This window comes from Choloepus didactylus, chromosome 5, assembly GCF_015220235.1.
Source record: "Choloepus didactylus isolate mChoDid1 chromosome 5, mChoDid1.pri, whole genome shotgun sequence".
NCBI lineage: Eukaryota > Metazoa > Chordata > Mammalia > Pilosa > Megalonychidae > Choloepus > Choloepus didactylus.
Window position 1 is genome coordinate 143,608,570 of NC_051311.1, and position 22,103 is coordinate 143,630,672.

The following is a 22,103-nucleotide window of genomic DNA, read 5'->3' on the forward strand; positions in this document are numbered from 1 at the left end:
TGAAAACTCATTGACCTGAACACGTAAAATCCATGTGTTTTCTGTACAGAATTATACTTCAACAAAAATAATAAAAGCAAATAAATGTTTAAATGGAAACCTTACCAGGTATGAAAGCAGTAATCAAGTGGATACAGATTATCCTAGTGCAAATAGAACATCTAATTGTGATGGAGAACAGAGTGGAAGAGTGATCAAAGTAGGTGGGCTTAATCCAGGAATTGTCTGTACTTGGTGCCTTCTTGAGCTGGATTTTGAGGAAAACATTAGCTATGGATTGGCAGGGAAAGACCTTTCAAATCCTAGAAACTATGCAGAAGGGCACTGAGGAAACAGAGAGCAAACTGAGGTAGGACACCAGAGTGATTATCAGAGAATATATGCTGGAGAAACAATGCTTAAAGTATCTATTTATAGAATAAGAATCCCAATAACAGCTTTTGGAGATGTAATTATTAGTTATTTGATAATATTTTGGTATATAACTATGTGAAATATGTGTTTATTTACACTGTTCTTTTTGAGATCTTGAGTATTCTAAGCCTGAAGCAGGAAACCACTTATGCATTTATAATATTTCTAATGTCTCTATTATATTAGGAGATTAGTATTCACATGATTATTATTTTATTTAATTGGAACTAATGTAAGTTTTGATGAATTTTCTTTTATCTGATTACCTTTTTGATTTGTTTGTTTCTTAAGACTCAGTTATGAGGACTTGGACTCAACTTTTGTGGAGGTCAGAAAGTTTAGGAGATATTAAAGACACTCCTTTTATATTTTATCTTAGCTTATAGAGGTTGCCTATCAATTATAGGAATGTTTTCAACCATCTCTGGCATATACTTCTAAGAAATTTCCACATTCAGTCACTTTGACAGTTGAATCCATGAACTCTTGGTCTAAAAGCCCTTGATACTAATTATTGTATTATGTTCATCAAAGAACAGGAAAGAGATTAAGATGAAAACAGTGTGCATAATTCAGACTGTAATATAGAGCATAGAAAAAGAGCACTGTGGTTTGTGGTAAGTAAGTTATATGCAGAATACAAGTGTGAACTCTTTAAAACTAAAACATTCTCAAGAAAGTATCAGTGGCATGCATTTTAAGTACTTTGGAAACATTTCATGAAATTATTAAATTTGTAGAGGAAGTAGAGGGAGTGAAAATTAATAATCTTAGAAAGTTTTTTTTTTTAATAATAGCAAGCTAAAGTATTACAATTAATTCAAACGAAAGAAAGTTCATTTTGACCTGACCAATTGTTACTTTCTTATGGTTGGGAAAAAAAAAGGTAATTAGCACCTCACAAATCCACAGTCATGATGGGACGCTCTACTGTAAATACACCAAGTTTGAGGATTATTGTCCATTCAAAAAAGATACGCATTAAGAATGACATGACCACTTATTTTTGTCTTATTAGCCTTGATGTTTATCATTAACACATTTCTATACTCAACCCCATGTCTGGTTAGAGGTAAAAACTGCTTTCACCTGGATTGGTCCTTGTCCAATTTTCACACTGTGTAAATTATAGGCAGAAATAAAAAAATTTTTTCTAAGAAATAACCTTGAAACTAAGGAAGTCTTTGGAAATATAAAGCATATTTGGCATCTTATATGTCGTATATGAAAAGTTAATGGAACTGGTTTTTATGACTGGCTCGTGGAATCAGTCTCATTATCCTGCCATTAGGTAAATGGGTAGATCATGTACTGGTTTCTGTGAGAAATTGTGACTACTTTGCAATAGGGCTGGCAGTATTATCAAGACTGTATGAATTGGGGATTGATTTTGGTAAAAATGGACTTTGTCTTGAACCAAATGCGTTAATAACCAGACCCTTCAGCCTGTAACTGTTTGCCAGAATTACTTGATTTGATTTGATAAAAAAGAAGGAGATGGGAAAGGAGATTTGCTTTTCATTATGTCAGGCAGCTGGTTCATGAAGAGAAGTATTGAACATGTTGTGCTGCATATTCTGAGGCTCAGCTAGTAGAGGACTAGTTGTATCACTGTAATCCTCCTAAATCCAGATATCCTGTGTTCCATCTCCTTCCCACTCCCACCCTGGGGACCCCTATATTATTTTTACCTGTAGACTCCATGTTTTGAAAATGGTTTGTCTCCCAAGGATATTATATCAATTTGTATATATTTTATTAATACCACAGAGAAGTAGATGTAAGAGTATCTGATCAGTATGAATTAATCTGGTTGCTTCAAAGAAACTTCACATTTTATTTTACTCTGGAAGCCATATTATACATAAACACACACTTTCCTGTTTTTTCTTTTTAATGTTGAAAATGACTTGTTGATTCTCCAGTTTGACCTGTAAGGAGTCCATGTGGGAGGCACTTTCTTATGGTCCTGTTAGCCAGCACTGACCTATAATCAGGCCAAAATGAGGTACATGTGGCACTGGACCCTTTCTACGTCAACAGTGGTTAATAACTTTTCTTTTAAAGTGGCTTTACTTGAGACAAGTTTAAGGCAATAAGATAGATGCCTAAGAAAAGAAGTCATCAGCGGAGGTTTATGAGTTACCCAAACAAAGAGCTCAACCTGTAGTTTAAAAAAATTAGAAAAGGTGTTTGAACTGGTGAGCTGTTTGAATTGGTCCTCTGACCTCTGAAATGACCTTTCCCATTATCTTTACAGGTTTAAAAGGTAATTACTCTCCTCTCCTTTCCCCCTAAGGCAACTCTGGCCAGAATTTCAGCTTTTGCTGTTAAAGGGTAATACCAGTGATACAGCATATTGTGGGCAGGATATGACCTTACACATCTCTATTTCACTAGACCACTGAATGGAAATGGCCCCACTGTTGCTGCCTTTGGGTGGAGACAGCGGTCTACATCTCGATAGCTCCTTATAGCAGGAGGATCATTGTGTTCTGGCCTACAATTGTTTTCTTCATTGTAAATTTTGGAGTACGACAACTCTATTATTCAGGGAAACAAAAAAATGAAATAAGTTATCTGATAGTGGTCCAATATGGTGCAGTTATTTGATATACTTTTTTTTATAAAGTTTCTTATTTTTTTTTTAAACATCTAGCTACTGTCTTATCTTCATAACACTTCTGGAGTTGCCGTAATGATCAGCTTAATCAAGTCACATAAATTTATTGTACACTGCTAAGGACTTTAATTGGAAATATAATAAATCCCTTAAGTTACTGCTAGTCATTACAGAAAGCTGATTTGCAACAGTGAAATGTCCACATTATACTAAAGTGAGATGTAAACACTGCTTTATAACTTGCATGTTATTACAGCACACAGATGTCTTGGCTCCAAGAGCACATGTATTAAATGAGTGCCGGCTTGGATTTATGCCAGGGTCGAGGCTTAGTGATCTTAAATAAGAGCCCAGAACACCCATGATGGGAGATCAAGCTAACTGCCTTCCCTGCCTTGGAGTCTGTCACTGCGCCTGGTGGAGAGTCGAGGCACGGCACGGTCCATTCTGCTGCAACATGTTTCAAATGATCAGGGGCGAGCTTTCTTACAATTAATGAGAAAGCTGTATCAATACCTGAACACCTTGAGATAAAAGTTGAAAATCTTTCAGGAGGCTCGCTCTTTAGAGCAAGTCATGGCTGGTTTAGTTGCTTCAAGAACTGCTGCATTCTCCACAATATTTTTCTACCTGGGGAAGTTGTGAGTTCAGATGAAGGAGCTGCAATGACATTTCCACCTATGTTTAAAAAATGTGTTTGTGTGTGGCAGGGGGAGAGAAGAGGGAGGAAGGGGAAGATGGCTATGCCTTAGGTTAGATCCTTAGGTCAGATTTTTTGTTTTGAAGCAACTGGTCTCTACTGGAACTGAATGTGTGTAAGGACCTACATCTTGGAGGTGGAAGCAGGAGCTCAACTTTTAAGGCTGTGAAGCATTGACTGGCTGACTTCTGGGTACAAATGCCAATGGGGCCCTAACTGTGCTAATATTACTATTAGAATTATTATTTGAATTAGTGCCTTGAGTACGGGATTGGGTAAGTTTTGAGTGGTGCTCCCATTAGCCTTTTTCTTCCCGTAAACCCTATTATTTTGAGTCTGTGGTTTTGCAGAATGTGAAGCTTTTCAGGAACGCATATGTCACATTTATAGCTGAAATGCCTGTATATAATGGCAAGTGTCTACTTGGTAAACTACCAGTTGCATTTTATTACAAGATCCTGTGACCTATTTGAAAAATTGAAGCATAAAATTTTACATTATCATATCCTTGGAATGCTTTCTGCTTATTAAATTGCTCATCACTTGTTGAAACTACGATAACCCATCTAAATGGAATTAATATATTTTTGAAGCAGATAATATATAGTTGTAACCTCATTCTTTCAAATAATGTATTGGTTCTAATTTGATTTAAATTTATTTGATGTAGAAGTGAAACTCATAGGATATGGTTGCCTGAGATTAAAAAAAAAAAAAAAAACTCAAAACATTTTATCAAAATGACATAGTCACAATGCTTTACAAGTGAATAAAGGAGGTTCTCAAAATATAGTCTTTGTGAGCAAAGAGAATAACTTATATGAGCCCAAAGTCCCTGCATTCTCATATCTAATATCAGAGTATAATTCTGAGTTCACAGTATTACCATTTGGTTAATAACTTGAGATATTAAAGCTATTCTCTTTAAAGTGTCTGAAATTCCCTTACAATGTTAGATGTCACAACTATCATATCAAATATAAAATCAGGCAAACAGCAGGTATTGATTGGGTACCTGCTCTGTGGCAAGATCGTATTTGACAAACAGCCTGTCTAAAAGAACGTTGAGACCTTCCTTTAAGCTATCATGTTGTTTAATGTTGGACACTTGGTGTTTGGCCCAGAAAAGGTAGAAAGAGATTAAATGAGGAAGTGGCTTAATTCTTGCCTTCTTTGTTGTCTTGTGTTTCTCCTATTCCATCAAGAAAATGATGCTGTGCTTTCCAGGGTGGAGCCTCCCTGTCTTGTGCTGTTGGGGTGAGTGGTGTGCAGCACTAGCAAGGAGACTTGGGTCGCTTGCCCTTCCGTTCTGTTGGTCTGATGCACACCTGACCCCCTTTCTGATCCAGTGGTGCAGATGTCTTCCCGCTGGCACTGGGACAGGCCTGAACACATGGAGAAACTGCTTCAGTCTAGGCTCCTTTCACCCTAGATAGGGTGAGGGTGGAAAGCCTTGCTATCAAGAAAATATTGCTCAATAGTTTAGGGAAAAAAAGACAAACATAGGCGAAAAAGAAACAAATAAATTTATAAGATAAGCGAAGAAGCATGTCACTTTATCTAAGGCCAGGATCAAGCCTTGGAAGCATCTGTCCAAAGACCATGCAAGTATTTTTAGGATTGTATTTCTTACACATTATCATGGAGGAGGACACAGGAAAATAAAGATTGCTAAAGATGTGCAAGGAGAGACAAACCAGAATTATTCTACTTTATTCCTACTTGGCAGTCTTCTCCCTTCACTTCTAGGCCAGATGGCCACAGATTGATATTGCAAAAGTAGGCCTGAGATCACAATTAATTATCGAAGCTGCAGGGAAGCAGTCCATGGTGGGTGCTTCACAAAGAAACAGTCTTCAGAGGAGACCATTGACTCAGACCCAGTGGTCTAGTATGTACTTCAGAGAACAAAACTCATTACAATTAACATTTGCAATGCTTAAGAAATTAAATAATAAGAACAGATAATAGTATACATTTAAATAGTCATAGCTTGAGTTGACTTTGAGTGTTCTGAAATTTTTAAAACTTTGCATACAGAAAATTGAAGTCAGATTTGAATTCTTGTTAGAGGGTTAGTCATCTGTTTCCAAAATGACTTTTCCCATAGATATCGTTCTTAATTTGCTCCTAGATGTATTTATTTGTTGTTTTAGAGAAAGTTACTATTGGGCTATTAAATATTTATTTGATGTCTATGGAATGATTAGTTTAGTGATCCAAGATGGCTGTCATGAGTCACATGAGAATTTCTATGATTTTTAAAACAACACTGATTTTAGATAGCTTTTGCCCTCTGTGCAATAGATAAAGTAGTTTGGGGTTTTCCAAAAAATTACAGAATCATAGCTGATTATAATGAAGAAGGAGAGGTAGATATATGTCATGCAGAGACTGCAGGTTGCCTACATGTTATCTAACCCCCACCCTGTTCCTTGCTAGCAGAACTCCAATTTTATTTGGCAAAAGTGTTAGTGGTACCTAGTTAAAAATCCCTCCATTTCTAGCCTGTCTTTCAGCGTGGAGTGGACTTGCTACACAGTTCTAGAAACAGAAGGCCCTCTGCCTCCTTCACTCTTTCACCATTCCCGGTCCTGGCTGCCTGGTGGCTGGCCTCAGCTTGCCCTGACAACCTTGCAGGAAGCCGAGGACCTGCCCTGGCGGGCGTGTGTGCCAGTGCCAGACTGCTCCTTGGCTCCCAGCCACCCTGCTCACAGCTCTGCTCGGGCTCCAGGTATTTCCCCAGCCCAGGCCCTTCACCTTTTTATGTTTCCTAACCTTTCTGGGGTCCTACATATATCTCCTTAAGGGTTGGTTTTTCAGGTCGTGTATTTTACTGATTGAGAATGTAGTCAGCTTTGCAGTTCATGAAGGCGGCATGGTGTAGGATCTAGAACAAGGGCTCTAGAGTCAGACAGACTGGGATTTGAAGTCTATTTTATCTGAGATTAATATTGCTACACCTGCTTTCTTTTGGCTGTAGCTTGCATGAAATATTTTTTTCCATCCTTTCACTTTCAGTTTCTTTGTGTCCCTGTGTCTAAGATGAGTCTCTTGTATGCAACATATTGATGGTTCATTTTTTTTGATCCATTCTGCGAATCTAAATCTTTTAATTGGGGAGTTTAATCCATTTACATTCAACGTTAAAACCGTGAAGGCATTTCTTGAATCGGCCATCTTATCCTTTGGATTATGTTTGCCATATTTTTCCCTCTCTCTATTAATATCCTTTATTGTACCCATACCGAATCTCTTTAGTACTGAACCTTTCTCCAAGTCTCTCTGTCCTGTCTTTGTTTCTCTGTCTGTAGGGCTCCCTTTAGTATCTCCAGTAGGGCAGGTCTCTTGTTAGCAAATTCTCTCAGCATTTGTTTGTCTGTGAAAAATTTAAGCTCTCCCTCAAATTTGAAGGAGAGCTTTGCTGGATAAAGTATTCTTGGCTGGAAATTCCTCTCACTCAGAATTTTAAATATATCGTGCCACTGCCTTCTCGCCTCCATGGTGGCTGCTGAGTAGTCACTACTTAGTCTTATGCTGTTTCCTTTGTATGTGGTGAATTGCTTTTCTCTTGCTGCTTTCAGAACTTGCTCCTTCTCTTCTATGTTTGACAGTGTGATCAGTATATGTCTCGGAGTGGGTTTTTTTGGATTTATTCTATTTGGAGTTCGCTGAGCACCTATGATTTGTGTATTTATGTTGTTTAGAAGATTTGGGAAGTTTTCCCCTACAATTTCTTTGAATACTCTTCCTAGACCTTTACCCTTTTCTTCCCCTTCTGGGACACCAATGAGTCTTATATTCGGACGTTTCATATTATCTATCACATCCCTGAGGTCCATTTCGAGTTTTTCAATTTTTTTCCCCATTCTTTCTTTTATGTTTTCATTTTCCATTCTGTCATCTTCCAGGTCACTGATTCGTTGTTCAACTTCCTCTAGTCTTGCACTATGAGTGTCCAGAATCTTTTTAATTTGGTCAACAGTTTCTTTAATTTCCATAAGATCATCCATTTTTTTATTTAGTCTTGCAATGTCTTCTTTATGCTCTTCTAGGGTCTTCCCGATCTCCTTCATATCCCGTACTAGGGTCTCATTGTTCATCTTTAGTTCTTTGAGTAGCTGCTCTAGGTGTGTCTCTTCTGGTCTTTTGATTTGGGTGCTTGGGCTTGGGTTATCCATATCGTCTGGTTTTTTCATATGCTTTATAATTTTCTGTTGCTTTTGGCCTCGTGGCATTTGCTGACCTTGATAGGGTTCTTTTAGGGTTTGTAGACCAGTTGAAGTCCTTATCTCTAATTTATCAGATCTACAGCTTCGTGGAGTACACTTTCTCTAACTAACCAGCAGGTGGCGTCCACGAGCCACCTGTTCTCCACAAGCCAGATCTCCCCTGCTTAGCCTTTTTGGTGAGTGGGGGAGTGAGTCTTGTGGGGCCCAATTGGTGTCCCAAGCTTGCGTGTGTAGTTGGTGTTGCCTGCCCTGTATGTGGGGCGTGTTTCTGGGCAGTCGGGGAGGGGGGGTGGCCCTAACAATCAAATCTCCCTGATGATCCTAGAGTTTTAAAGCTACTGCAATAGTCTAATCCTTCAGTTCAGTCCTGCCACAGCTTGTCTCTGCCACTGACCCACAAGTCTTTGGTATTGGCGTATGGCTCCTGAGACTTGCAAGTGGGCCCCTCTTCCAGGCTGTGCACCCCGGGTCCTCTGTTGAGGGATGACTGTGCTATGTCGCAGGTGAGTGCCGTCCCCCCAGGGCAGTTCTGGGCTGCTGGGCTGTGTTGGGAGGCTCCCAGTCTGCTCAAATGATGGCTGAATGGGGCTCTGTTAATTCACACTGCTCCCCCTTCCCAGCTCTGGGACATTCAGCTGAGGTTGCAGGGAAGGCTAATGTCCACGCCCAGTTTTGTGGTGTGTGCCTGTTATTTGAAGCACTTCCGTCACACTGGGTTGTCTGGGGCAGCTCTGGGCTATGGGGCTGGCGATGGGCAGGAGTGTTTCCTGTCCACCAGGATGGTGGCTGTGAGCGGACACCCCCCTTTTCTTGGGAAGTTGTGTTGTTCAGTGAATTTTCTCAGCCACTGGATTATTGCCTTTTGTCTCAGAGCTCTCTTAGTTCTGCTCTTGACTTGACGTGCCCAAATTTCAATTCTTTGAAGCTTTCTGTATTGAGCTTCTTAGAGTAATTGTTTTAGAAAAAGCAAAAAGGATTTAAAAAAAAAAAAAAAAAAAAAAAACGGCCCTCCTCAGAGATCTAATGGGTTATTGAAATGCTAATAGACAAAGCAACCAGGGCCATTAAGGAAAAATGCCCAGGGCAGAGATATCAGCCTTGCTTCGGGATTTGCATATGCGCCTCAAGGCCTGATCTCCCCCCTTCCCCTTTCTGTGTTCACCAGAACTCCAAAAATCCTCTGCTTTTATTTTGGAGTTTTTCGTGTTGTTTTTTTTCTATGCCTGTCTCCTCTCTGCTGGGCTGGCTGCTCTCAGAGTCTCTGGTGTCTGGCCTCAGTCTATCTATGGTTGGAGTTTGAATCAGTAGAATGAGTTTCCGGTAAGAGCAGCCACTGCAATTCTCCCTTCTCCTTCCTGGAGCTGACAGCCCCTCCTCCCCCGGGACTGAGCCTGGCAGGGAGGGGCGCGGGTCCCCTGGCCGCAAAAACTTACAGATTTCGCTGATCTCAGCAGTTCCACGTTTTCATGAGTGTTGTATGAAGTATGCCCAAAGACAGATTGCTCTGTGGTGTCCAGTCCACGCAGTTCCTGGCTTTTTACCTACTTTCCTGGAGGAGTAACTAAAACATACAGCTCACCAGTCTGCCATCTTGCCCCGCCTCTCCAGACTGGGATTTGAATCTTGGAAGTGACTCAGTCTTCCTGTCCCTCAGTTTCATGAGATATAAAAGGAAGATGGTCATCTGTGTCATTGTCCTGTGAGAATTAAGTGAAATAATACTCGTGAAGCACTTGGTCCAATGCCTGGCATGTAGCAAGCATTTTGTAAATGTTTAATGATTTTATTAGCTAATGATGATGATGAGGATAAACCAACAAGAACATTGAGTAGGGGTTAGTTTTCTCCCCTCTGAAGAATAGGAATCTAGTTAATTTCTTTATATAGCGTCAGAACTGGGGCAAGATCTGCTAATCTGGAAGCCCTATGGGGCATGGACCATGTTAATTTCATTCACTCCTGTATCCTTGGTATCTGACATAGGGCCTGACACATCATGATAAGCAAACTAGCTAACACTTAGTGACCACTTAATTTATATGAAGCTGTTCTAAGTGAATGAAGTGTCCTAACTCATTTCCTGCCAAACACAAAGAGGAGGGTATTATTAGTAGCCCCATTTTGGAGATAAGCTCAAGTTTAGAAAACTTACAAGTTACCTTGCCTGAGGTCATTTAGCTATTAACTGGCCAAGCAGAATGCCAATAGTCTGGTTCCAGAGATGGTCTTCTTAACCATTTGGTGCCATTGCCGCTCAATAAATATTCATGAAAGAAAGGAGGGAGGGAGAGGAGGAAGAAGTCAGGTGTTTTGACCTATTTGAGGTTGATTGTGCTAGCTGTCACAGGGTTTGGCTGCTGCATAGCAAGGGGGCTCTTCTATGAATAGACGACTTTGGGGAAAGCCATAAAGCTCTGTTTATTCTCTAGGGCTTCTGTAAGGTCAGCAGTAAAGGGGGATGCACGAATTACTAGCCATAGCCAATAGATCATTAGCAAAATGGTGCTGGCTACAGGCAGAGCCTGTATGGACAGGTTGGGTTCTCAAAATGTGATTGTAAGTTCACTCTTTGAAACTCGATATGCTTCACCAATAAATAGCAAAGTTAATCTGTAGAGTAGCTGGAATGGTTCTAGGGCCTGGAGCCCTGGAGAGGCATTGGGCTAGATGGGCAGATGTCTCGATGGCAGTCACAGTCTGGCAGTGAGGCTTGCAATGGCCTGAGGATTTGCTATTTTTGAGAAATTCTTGGAAGCTAAGTTTAAAGAATAAGATTTCATATCATCAGAGGGTACAGCATGTATCTGTGTTAGAGTGCAGAGACATTTTCAAGACATATTTCTCCATATATAATCTGAAAACGAAACATAAGATGAAGTAAGCAAACCCATCCAACTGCGTTTCTTATGCCTGTCTTCTTTTTACCAGAGAAATTAAGAAACAAATTGTATCGGGTTTGGTCAATAACAGAAGTATCTCTTTGTTAATAGTTTACAGAATTGAGTTTATTTCTGAGTTTCTCCTTATATAACACTCTCTATCTTTCTGAAATTCAACTCTTCCTTTCCCTTACCCAGAACCACAGTCCTTTGAACAAACTGATGTCCACAAAGCCCTTGCACTTTATTTGTGGGAAAGCCCTGTACATTTGATGACTATGAGCTTTGCCCTTTCCACTGTCTAACCTCAGAAAAGTTGCCCAATCTGCTCGAGGCTCAGTGTTGTCATTTCTCTAGTGGAGACGATGATATCTCCCTTTCAAGGTTGTTGCGAGTATTAAATGAGATAATGGACTCAAAAATGAGCATAACATAGAATACACTTTGTGCTCAACAAATGACATTTATTATTAAATTTTATTAAAGATAATGCATTCTCATGTTTCATAGATTTCCAAAACCACAGTAGAGGAGGTATAATAAGTTATAAGGCAAAAAAGGTTATCGTGGGAAGATACTCTAGCAAGATGGAAAGTAACAACTGTGCATTGTTACATTATTTTCATAATGTAACTGAAAGAAAGAAGACAGTATTATAGAGTCAAATGCACAAACAACAATTGTGTGAGTTATAGCCATGTAGTGTAGGATCAAAAGAGCTTTCCACCTCCCGGTAATTTCTTCCAGCTGAATGAATTTATGGCCTAATACAGCAGTTGGTATTCATAGTGGTGACTTATTTGAGTCATCAAGAAATGATTAAATTACATGTAGTGCACTCTATTTAAGAAGGCAGTGGGGTTGGCAGTACAATTTAGAAAGCTTTTCCTCCAAAACAGTATGCGTTTTACTGTTAGCTGTACAACCCTGGACTTATCAGAATTTTCCAATGTTCCATACGACTGAGATTTTGAAGTACTGGAAATCAGGCTAGGTCTCATCCGCTAGGGGTAAGAATGTCAGTACATTTAGATGAGACATGCTTTTTATGCATTCCAGATGATATGTTCTGAAGAATTTAGATTCTCTCGCTCCATTCACAAACCAGCTGAGCTAAAAGGAAGAAGACTTCAAGTGGCCCTAGCGGTGCTGACAGTGCCGGCCTGGATTTAAATACGCATTCCTCTGGATTTATCCCGCAGGTCTTCAGAGCCTTTTGGACCCTTTTTATGGGGGTCATGGCTGCCCCTCACCCCCTTCTCCTTGCCCTGCATGGGAGGCCTTATTGTGTAGTGTTCTAGAGCATGGGTTTTGGGATCTCCCAATTAGGGAAGCTTTGGGCTGGAGGTTCAGTAATGAAAATTTATACTGGCTTAAACAATAAGGAAATGTATGGATTCATATAACTGAAAGTCCAGAGGATTCACAGTTTTCTTTATCCAGTGACTTCTTTCTTTTGCCCCGGGAATCAGTTGACTTTGCCTTCCTCTATGTTTTGGCTTCATTGTCAGGCTGGTAGTAGTGAGATATCTACAGCGGGGCAGGATCCCACAGCTGCACATGGCATCCAGAGACTTACTCTTAGAGGGAGTCAACTCCAAGAAGCTTCCAGCAAACTTCCCCATTTCTCTCTAGCTGGATTGGGTCACCTACTCTTTTTGGTAACATCTCTGATGCCAGAGAATTCCTAAGTGTTGTGTGGCATAGGCCTTGTCTCTGAACCATCATTGCCAAATGGCATGGGATTATCATAATTGGCTTATGCAAATCATGACACACCCTTAGAGCTGGGGCCACACCACCTAAATCACAATGACTGCTGTGCTGTGGGTAGACATTGGAGGTGACAAGTATTCTTTCTAGAATTAAACAGACTTGTTCTCAGATTTCAGCTCTGCCCGAGCCTAACATTGTGGGGCCTGAGGGAAGAAAAAAATGGTGGCTCACATACTCTATATCTATATATTTTTAAAAGTTATAAATCAAGCTAATTTCTCCTACCTTGACAAATACACCTTTACAGTGACCTGGAAGGCCATGTTTGAACTTGAATTCTTGGGCTTCTCAGAGTTCTGCCCTGGAACCTGGTTGGACAAGAGAGAAGGGCCCAGGCCCGCAGCCTGTGTTTATAGTCTGCCCCTGTATCCATCCCATGCTGCAAAGGGTTGACATGACAGCCCACAAGTCCAGGCTGTGCCCTGCCCTTTCGAAAGTCACCCTTGGCCACACCTCAGACCTAGGCAGTTGCATTCCTATTATCTAATCAGCCTTGGGGAGGACTGTCCTGGGGAAGACATTGGGAAACAGGCCCACTTTGGCCCTGGAAGTGGGCTTGGGGCAGTTCGGGCAGGGAATTCTGAGCTAATTGGAGCATGTCTAGATTACATCTCTCTGGCATTATGGACTACTCTACCCATGGGTAAGCATTCGGCCATAGGAGGGCCCCATTCTGGGCTCTCAAAGCTCAGGGCTCAGGGCAGAGGCTCATCTTCCAAGTGTAGGACAGTCCCGATTAGCTGTAAGACAGTAGGTGAATGAAGGTTTTCCTGAGACTCAATTTTCTTCTATAAAGGGAGATGCTAGTAGTAATATCCAGTTCACCATGTTGTAAAGGTTAAGTAAGACGATGTCTGCAAAGCACTCCCTAAACACCAGCTGCTTTTAAGTACCCAGAAGCACAGGTGTTGCCCGACTCTGCCACTCACTAATAGGGAGACCTTGGGCAAGTCACTTCAAGTACCAGTTCCTTATCTGTGAAGTGGGGATGGTAATGGCTGCCCCAGCACCAGTGATGGATAAATTGTGTGTGTGTGTCGTGAAACACACAGCAGTGTGCCCGGCGTAGGTGGTTGCTGAGTACCTTGCCTTTGCAGCCTCTTTGACTATCAGGAAACCTCTGTGTTTCTGATGAGGTAAGTTAGAGATTCTGAGCCAACTAACACCCTCCATGATTTTCCAAGTAACATGGAGGTACCAGATAATTTGTTTGCATGCTCAACAAAAATCAGATTACTAAACCAGAAAGTAATTCTCAACAAGATATCCTGCTTCTTTTTTTTCCCTCTACTTCAAAGTATTGCCTTCATCCCCCACCCTCCCACCCCTATGTTATAAAAATCTGACAAAGTTAATCTTGTTTTTCCTAAACTTTATTTCAGCACAATTATCCCCACAGCAGTAATTAAGAGGCTACTGTGGCTCAGTGGCTTGGTGTTCATTTTTTTTTTTTTAAAGGCAATGTCTGAATTGGGGCTTTGACTAACCCAAGATCAAAACCACGGAGAATTATAAGAAAAATCTGGATTGGCCTCTTCTGTGTTCTATTTTAACAGAGCTATTAGTGATAAGTGTTTGCTTATTTGGCCCAAAATATTTTGTTATCCTATTAGAAAAGAGAAAATAATTTATTTACTTTGTATCATTAAGTCAATCTGTGCCTCTTATGCAATTTCAGAAATATTTAAATTATGTGGTGATAATGGGATCAAGCACCCACACATGCATACACACAGCCTATTAATCCAAGACATGATTGTCTATGTAATGTCAGTGTCCTTTGGTGAACAACTTTTGTTTAATCACATGAAGAAATATTTTAAATTATAATACACAGAAGGATAGGATAAGTATCTTGGAACAGAATTGAATTTTTAAAATTCAACTTCCTATTTTAAATTCTTTAAACTGTTAGGTATCTTCATATTTCCCATTGACTTTGAATTTGAAGATAGGTACTAGAACTTATTCCAGGTTAAAAGAAAAAATATGCATTTAATTAAGAAAGCGTCATTTTCAGGGTGGTGGCTGAATCACTGTAATAGTGAATGCATGGATAGATATTTAACAAGAAAAAATGATGTCTTTCATTTATTCTCACCTTTTAAACACGTGCCTCTGCTAATTTATATTAGTCCAATACAGAGTCATTTTTAAGTTGTAATTGAAAGACCCTCTTTTGCTGGATGGGTTTTATAGATTCTTTATTTTTGAGTTTAAGAAAAGCAAAACTCATGTCAGAACCAAGGCTTTCCTTGTTCTTTTTCCCCTTTCCCTTTCTTTATCTTAAATATGGGAAAGTAAATGTCTTTTCCAGATAAAATGGAAAGTTTGGGATTGCCATCTTGGATAACAAAACCATGGATGTGGGATCCTGCTGAATAAAGCCCCTGCATTTCCTGCAAAGTGTTACATGAAGCTTTGGTTACATCATCCAAATTGTTCAAGTTTTATTAAAAAAAGAGAATCAAAACAGAGGATTGTGAGTAAAAAGATTACCAATTATCATTTTATAACTGATTCTGATTATGAGATGCATTCCTAGATAGAGAGTGCTTGTGGAACAAATGAGTCATGCTGTGAATTAAGTGGGATGACTAGGAGGCGGGGCTGAGAGTCCGTCTCCATGGTGCTTTGGGGAGAATGTGTGTGTCGCCCCTGTCAGGGAGCCATAGGCACACTCCAGAACTATTTTAAAGCCAGTCCTTTGGAAGAGAGATTACTGGATTTATCCTTTTGCCCTCTTCTCTGGCTTCTGTGGGCCTCTTCAGACGTTGTTTACACAGTGGGTCATCTTTCTGGAAAATCGATGGGACACATTGATTAATGAGTCACAGAAGCAATTAGCCTTGTAATACTGAGTGTTATTGGCAAGAGGCCACATATTTTCCTAAGGTACAAGGAGGATGTCAAGTCAAGAATGAAGTAAGTTAGCTTATGCTTGCTCAGAGGGTTTTTGCCTCCACAAAACTAATCTCTCAATATTGATGTACTTGGGGTGGTGCAGATTGCAGAGCCTCTCTTCCACTTTCCCTGAGTAAGGTTGAAAGACTTTCTCTGGACTAAAGAATAAGGACCCCCTGAGTCTTGGATAGTGTTACTGTTTTAATAAGCACTTTCACTATGATTACTCATTGAGAAATGTCATCAGAATAATTTCTGTACTATTTTCTGTATTTTCTAAGACCAGACGCCTTCTGAAGCTTATTTGTTGATGGAATAAGATATAATTTTTTTGTGTGTGCTTAAAATGCTTCACAGAATATACAGAAAGCATGTATCTTAGGATAAACATAGAGTCTTTTGCATTTTCCTTCGCTAGCTGATTATTTTGAACTCAAGATTAATTTGTCTGGAAACATGAACGATTTATTAGTGAAATTGTGTCTGAAAAGAGTATAATTTAAATAGCCCAGTATCTGCCTAGAGTTAAAAAATGCAGTTCAACTTTTATTTAATGACTTTTAGTCAATGCTCTTAAAGTGTCCCTCCCATAAATTACCCTGTCATTTGCCAAATAGTTGCCATTTATAGATCAATAAAAGTCCAAAAAGGTTAAGTGACTTGTCAAAATAGCATATCAAGCGGTAGAATCAGAAAAAGATTCAAGGCTTTTAATTTCTGGTCTTCCACTCTAAGACAATTAGCTAGTTCTCCCCTGAGGTCAGCACAAGTCAATTTACACATGGAGCCTTCAGGTGTTCTTTGTAAAAGGGACAGTTGTCTGGCCTGGATGAATCTGTGTTATTTATTTATTTTTTGAATAGTACTTGTTATAGAAAATGTCTGGATTTGGCTAGACTGTTTATGTCCCTCTTTATCTAATGAAGGAATGCAAAACTCAGCCGATGAAAGGGGTGAATGGAACACATCTGTAAAGTTGATTTTCCAAATTGGAAAACAGTGTAAAAGATAAAATAAGCTGCTTTTTATCTTTTTAAAATGTAGCTCTCAGAACATTATGCTAATATACTGTTAATTCATTTGATCCATAAGTTTCTTCCTTGGAAGTAGATGACATCAGTGTATATAATTGGACTTGCACTTACAGTTCTAGTCCAATTTAAGAATTTGTGGAATTAGCTTACCATTTTGGAGAGAATGTTTATATGAACTCCTCGGTACCCAGTTCTCTTTGTGGAAAATCCTTCTCAGCTTTCAGGCTACAATAAGTAACAAGAAGCTAATGATTGTAGCTAATTTTCTAGAACACAGGGTTAGAAATCCAATTCTGGCAGAAGCCAAATGAGTTACACTGAATTTGGCAAAGGGTATAAAAGAAACTGGTCTCTGTTAATGACATGTTCCTGTTCGTAAACAGGTGTTTGCCCAAGGGGAGTACACTTGCACTTCTTTGCAAATGTTATGGAAGAGTGATTCACTGGAATATCTGAACATTTCTCAATTTCACACCCTCAGTAGTTATGTCAAGTCTTTTAGTGCTCTGGGGTCAGTGAGCTTGTGCTAGCAGGTGAAGAGACTTCCAGAAAGTGTAGCATTCGCATTATCTGGTGTTTCTGAGTTTAACTGGCAGGCCATTGTCCCTGTCTTTAATTTAATTGCTCCTCAACCCCATGACTTTGAAAGATAGTTTTTGTGAAGTATGTCAAGCATCAGAGTTTTTCTCCCTTCTGCCGTGAGGCTTGTTGGCAGTGGGAATAAAGTTAAGGGATCAGGAGAACAGTATTAAAATTGTCATTAAAAAGGCCTAATGCTGATTGCTGAGGGGGAATGAAGAGGAGACACAAACAAGAAGACAAAACCAACTCCTTTCCCCCAAGATCCCCTTCTTTTTGCTATATTAACTCTTCGGACCAGCCAGGATCTCGCAGCATTGTGTTATCAGTTTTGTTTTGTTTTTTAAAAACTATCAAGTTTTATTTCATAATTTTGGGAGTTTCTCTAGAGAAGTGGTTCTCAGTGTGTGGAGGGAGGGAGTGTTCTTGCAGCCATGCCAACCCCACACACCACAGCATTTGAGGCATTTTTGGTTATCACAACTGAGGAGGGGGTGTGTTTCCTATGGGCATCTAGTGGGTAGAGGCCAGGGATGCTGCTAAACATCCTACAATGCACAAGACAGTCCCCACGGCAAAGAAGTATCAGGCCCAACATGTCAACAGTGCCGAGATTGAGAAACTCTGCTCTAGATTAGGAAATTAAAAGCCTTTCGAAAGAACTGGCTTGCCTCTCTGCAGATTCATAGCCAGTTTGTGCAAGCATATAATCAAAATCTCACTCAAAGAAGAGAAGGTGCTGAGGTGGTTTTGTTTTTTAATGTTGTTTTGAGCATTTCCTTACTCTCTGGCACTATAAGATATTCCATATCTTATATATATCCTGTCCCAGCCATTTCTGTAAGGAGTCTTCGTTCCTTTTACTGGAGAATAGTATTAGAAACAAAGTGTGGGCCCTCAGTGTGCTCGCTGGCATTGAGTTTTTTGAACTCCATAATCTACACTTAGTTTGTTCATGAGATCAATTTTTATAAACCTTGGTGTTTACCATAAACATGAGTGCATTTACAAATCTTTTTCTGATGTTTCAGCTTATATGCAACATTCAGATTACCCCCATCATACTGAAATTTGAAATGGCATCTTTAAAAGTTAAATGGAGTCTCTAATAATGTGATTTGTAAAATATACTTAGTTTTTTAAAAATATGTACTGATGGTGTTTGAGATGACTGCTACTTTCAGTCAACTTTGTTATCTAACACTTTCTCTGCATGTATTTTTATTTAGTTTTATTTCATAGCCTCTTGCAGCTGGAAGATACTTAGTTCTGCACTGCCCACATGCAGATAATTTGTTCTGAAGTATGTGAAAATCGGCATCATGGTGAACTGTTCTAGTTTGCTAATGCTGCCAAATGCAAAACACCAGAGACGGATTGGCTTTTATAAAACGGGGTTTATTTGGTTACACAGTTACAGTCTTAAGGCCATAAAGTGTCCAAGGTAACACATCAGCAATCGGGTACCTTCCTTGGAGGATGGCCAATGGTGTCCGGAAAACCTCTGTTAGCTGGGAAGGCATGTGGCTGGCATCTGCTCCAAAGTTCTGGTTTCAGAATGGCTTTCTCCTAGGACATTCCTCTATAGGCTGCAGTTCCTCAAAAATGTCACTCTTAGTTGCACTTGGGGTATTTGTCCTCTCTTAGCTTCTCCAAAGCAAAAGTCTGCTTTCAACGGCCATCCTCAAACTGTCTCTCATCTGTAGCTCCTGTGCATTCTTCAAAGTGTCCCTCTTGGCTGTGTCAAACTCGCTCCTTCTGTCTGAGCTTATATACTGCTCCAGTAATCAAGACCCACCCTGAATGGGTGGGGCCACACCTCCATGGAAATTATCTCATCAGAGTTATCACCCACAGCTGGGTGGGGCACATCTCCACGGAAATACTCAAAGAATTACAATCTAATCAACACTGATAACACACAAGATTGCATCAAAGATAATGGTGTTTGGGGGGCATAATACATTCAAACTGGCACATGAACCTTGCTATAAGGAGCTTTATTTTGATTAAGTTGAAGGTAAATTTATTTGATAGTGTTTCATTAGTCAACATTAATATAGCCATGGAAGTTTAAGAGTTAATTCTTCCTATGTTGATCTCTAAAATTTTCTTGGCTATGTCTCTAAATGCTTTGCTTATTTCAAAAACTATTTGTTGTAAAAAAAAAAAAAAAACAAAAACAATACGAAACAGAACTATTTGCTGTACCATGATTGATCACTTCACTGGTCAGAGTTTTCACTGATTTTTAAAACATTTCAGGTACAAGTGAAAATAATTTTGGCTTTAAAACAAAAAGTACAATGATTTTAAAAATCATTCTTAACTTTATGTCTGTTATGCTATTTAAATCAAAGTACTCAATCTGGTAACAGTCTCCATGATGCTTTTATTTTATTATTTAAAAATAGTTTATTCTTTAACATGTCTACTGCTTTTTCCAAAGCTTTTTTTTTTTTTTTTAATTAAATCTTTGATAACGCCCATGTTTCTCTCAGGACAGTTTGTAAGACTCTCAGAAAAAGATTTGAGGCTTTTAACTTCTAGTCTTCTTCTCTAAGACAATTAACTTGTTCTCCCCTGAGCTCAGCATAAGCCAATTTAAATGTTCAGACAGAGTATCTCCTGTCCATATGACTTGATAAAAACAAAACAAAACAATCAAATGAAAACTATAATGGGTGTCTGTATTACTTAGGATTCTCTAGGGAAACAGAATCAATGAGAGGTATCTATGACTACAAAATTTATAAAAGTGACTCACGCAACTGTGGGTATGCATGAGTCCAAATTCTGTAGGGCAGTTAGCAAACTGGCAACTCCAAGGAATATGTCCAATGAGCTCCTCAGGAAATGAACTGGCAACTTTGACGAACTCCTCAGGAAACGCTTTGCTGGGCAGCTGAAGAAGTGAAGGTCCTCTGTCTGTCTTGCTTATAAGTCTTCAACTGATTAATTGGATTAAATCTAGCCAATTGCATTCTCTCATTGCGGAAGACACACCCTTCAGTGAGTCATCAGTCACAGCTGTAAGCCAATTGACTGATAATTTAATAAACCAACGTGTTGGTTTATTAACCAGCCACAAATGTCCTCGCAGCAATTGTTAGACCAGTGCTTGCTTGACCAGACAGCTGGGTAGTATCATCTGGCCAAGTTAACACATGAACCTAACCATCACAGTGTCCAATAATCCTTTATATCTTTAAGGAGATAGTAAATATTTTGTTTATCCTGAATAGGAAAAAGATCAGCATTTTAACATGAACCCATGAAATGGAATGCTAATTTTTTTTCTTCTGTGCTGTGTTGCTAAAGTTTTTGAAGATTTGCCTAAAAAGATATTCTGCAAATTGCACTCTTGTAACTCCCTACAACATATCTCATTACCAAGTTGGTTCAGAAATAGTGTGTATATTTATGGTATTTATTTTTAGCAGCTAATACAATTTGTGTTGTTTTCTAAGTATTTCATTTATATGAGCCATTTATTTCTAAAGACATAGAAAGGGACGTCAGGGATCCTATGTTAGCTTTCTCCTATCCTCAGATGAGCCAACACAGTACTGGCTTATTACAGATGCTTGATAAATACCTGTTCAACTGAATTGATATTAAATACCCCCCAGGCAGGAGATTTAATGAGTGCAGGAAGCACATCTGTCTGGTTTGCAGGTATTATCTCCAGCACTTCACGCTCCCTCTGCCACATAATAAATATTTTTTGAATGATGAATGAACAAACTCGAATGCCCAGCACACATATTTTCTAAGTGATATGGAGAGATTTTCTGAAATGAATTCTTCCCATGTCAGAGGTCATTTTAATTTTGTTTCTCTGGTATCTTTATGATATTCAAACATGAAGATATATAGCTTTTCCATGGTATAGGTATACATATTAGTTTAATTGTTGAACTATGAAGTAAATCTAAGGACAAAACCTTGATTCTACTTTGATTACACAAGAACATTTTATTGGGATAACACTTGGTTACTTGTTTCCTCCTCCTATGTGAAATGCTTCCATTCTATTAAATATATAAATTTCTCTAAATTTGGATTCATAACCATGGAGATCATTTACTTCCCAGATATGTTTTGTATTTGCATTTCAAGTTAATCAAGGCTTTCCTTGCAATCATTTCCTTGATTAAGGAAACATGTAAAATTTTTTGACAAGACGTAAACATAAAAAATAAAACCATATAGTTCCCCTTGAGGCTTGATTCTGGAAGAGGACATATCAGTAAATTTATTTCTAAGTTGCCACAATTATTAAGTACCAGAAATATTCTCCTATGGATGTCTACACTTTAAAAGACACACACATCTGAAACACCGTAGACTAATAGTAAAAATTATCAGCTTGAAAAATTGCAGTTCAATATGAAACTATTAAGGTTTCCAACATAATTCACTTTATTTCTGTCAGTGACAAAAAAGTGATGGTCAACTCTACTTGCCTTTAAACTTTAAAAAAATATGTGCTTAGGCACAGAAATGTTATAGAAAAATATTTAAAGATTCTGAGTGGGTTCTTCAAAACCTATTCCACACACATGAAGATATTACTCAGAATGAGTCAGAATGAGGTTACCCAGGAAAGGTGGAAGGATATATCTTGGAGGGGCTGCTCTTCTTGAAGAATGGAATTGCTCTAAAGAAAGTCTGAGTGAATAGATTAACCAAAAAGTCATTTTGTGTGTGAAACCTTTCAGGACTTAGGACTGTGGAGATAAAGCCAGCCAGGAGGGGGATAGAAGGGAGTATGCTTGAGTGGTAAGTGAAATGGGAGGCCTGAGCCAAACCCAGCTGGGGGGAGCTGGGAGGGACTGCTGAAAGGATAATGGATTTGTAGTTTGCCTGGGATTTGCCAGGATTTCTTAGAGGGAGTGGTTTACCCAGGCCTTGCTTCTGTTTGCTTATCCCTGGCCAGAGAATTGAGGCTATGTTGTT

The 22,103-nt window shown here is 39.2% G+C and overlaps 1 protein-coding gene across 5 annotated transcripts in view; it reads left to right on the plus strand.

The window, feature by feature from the left end:
- Positions 1 to 22,103, plus strand: part of BBS9 (Bardet-Biedl syndrome 9) — a 591,615-nt gene that overhangs the window by 414,823 nt on the left and 154,689 nt on the right. The gene's annotated exons all lie outside the window — the stretch shown is intronic.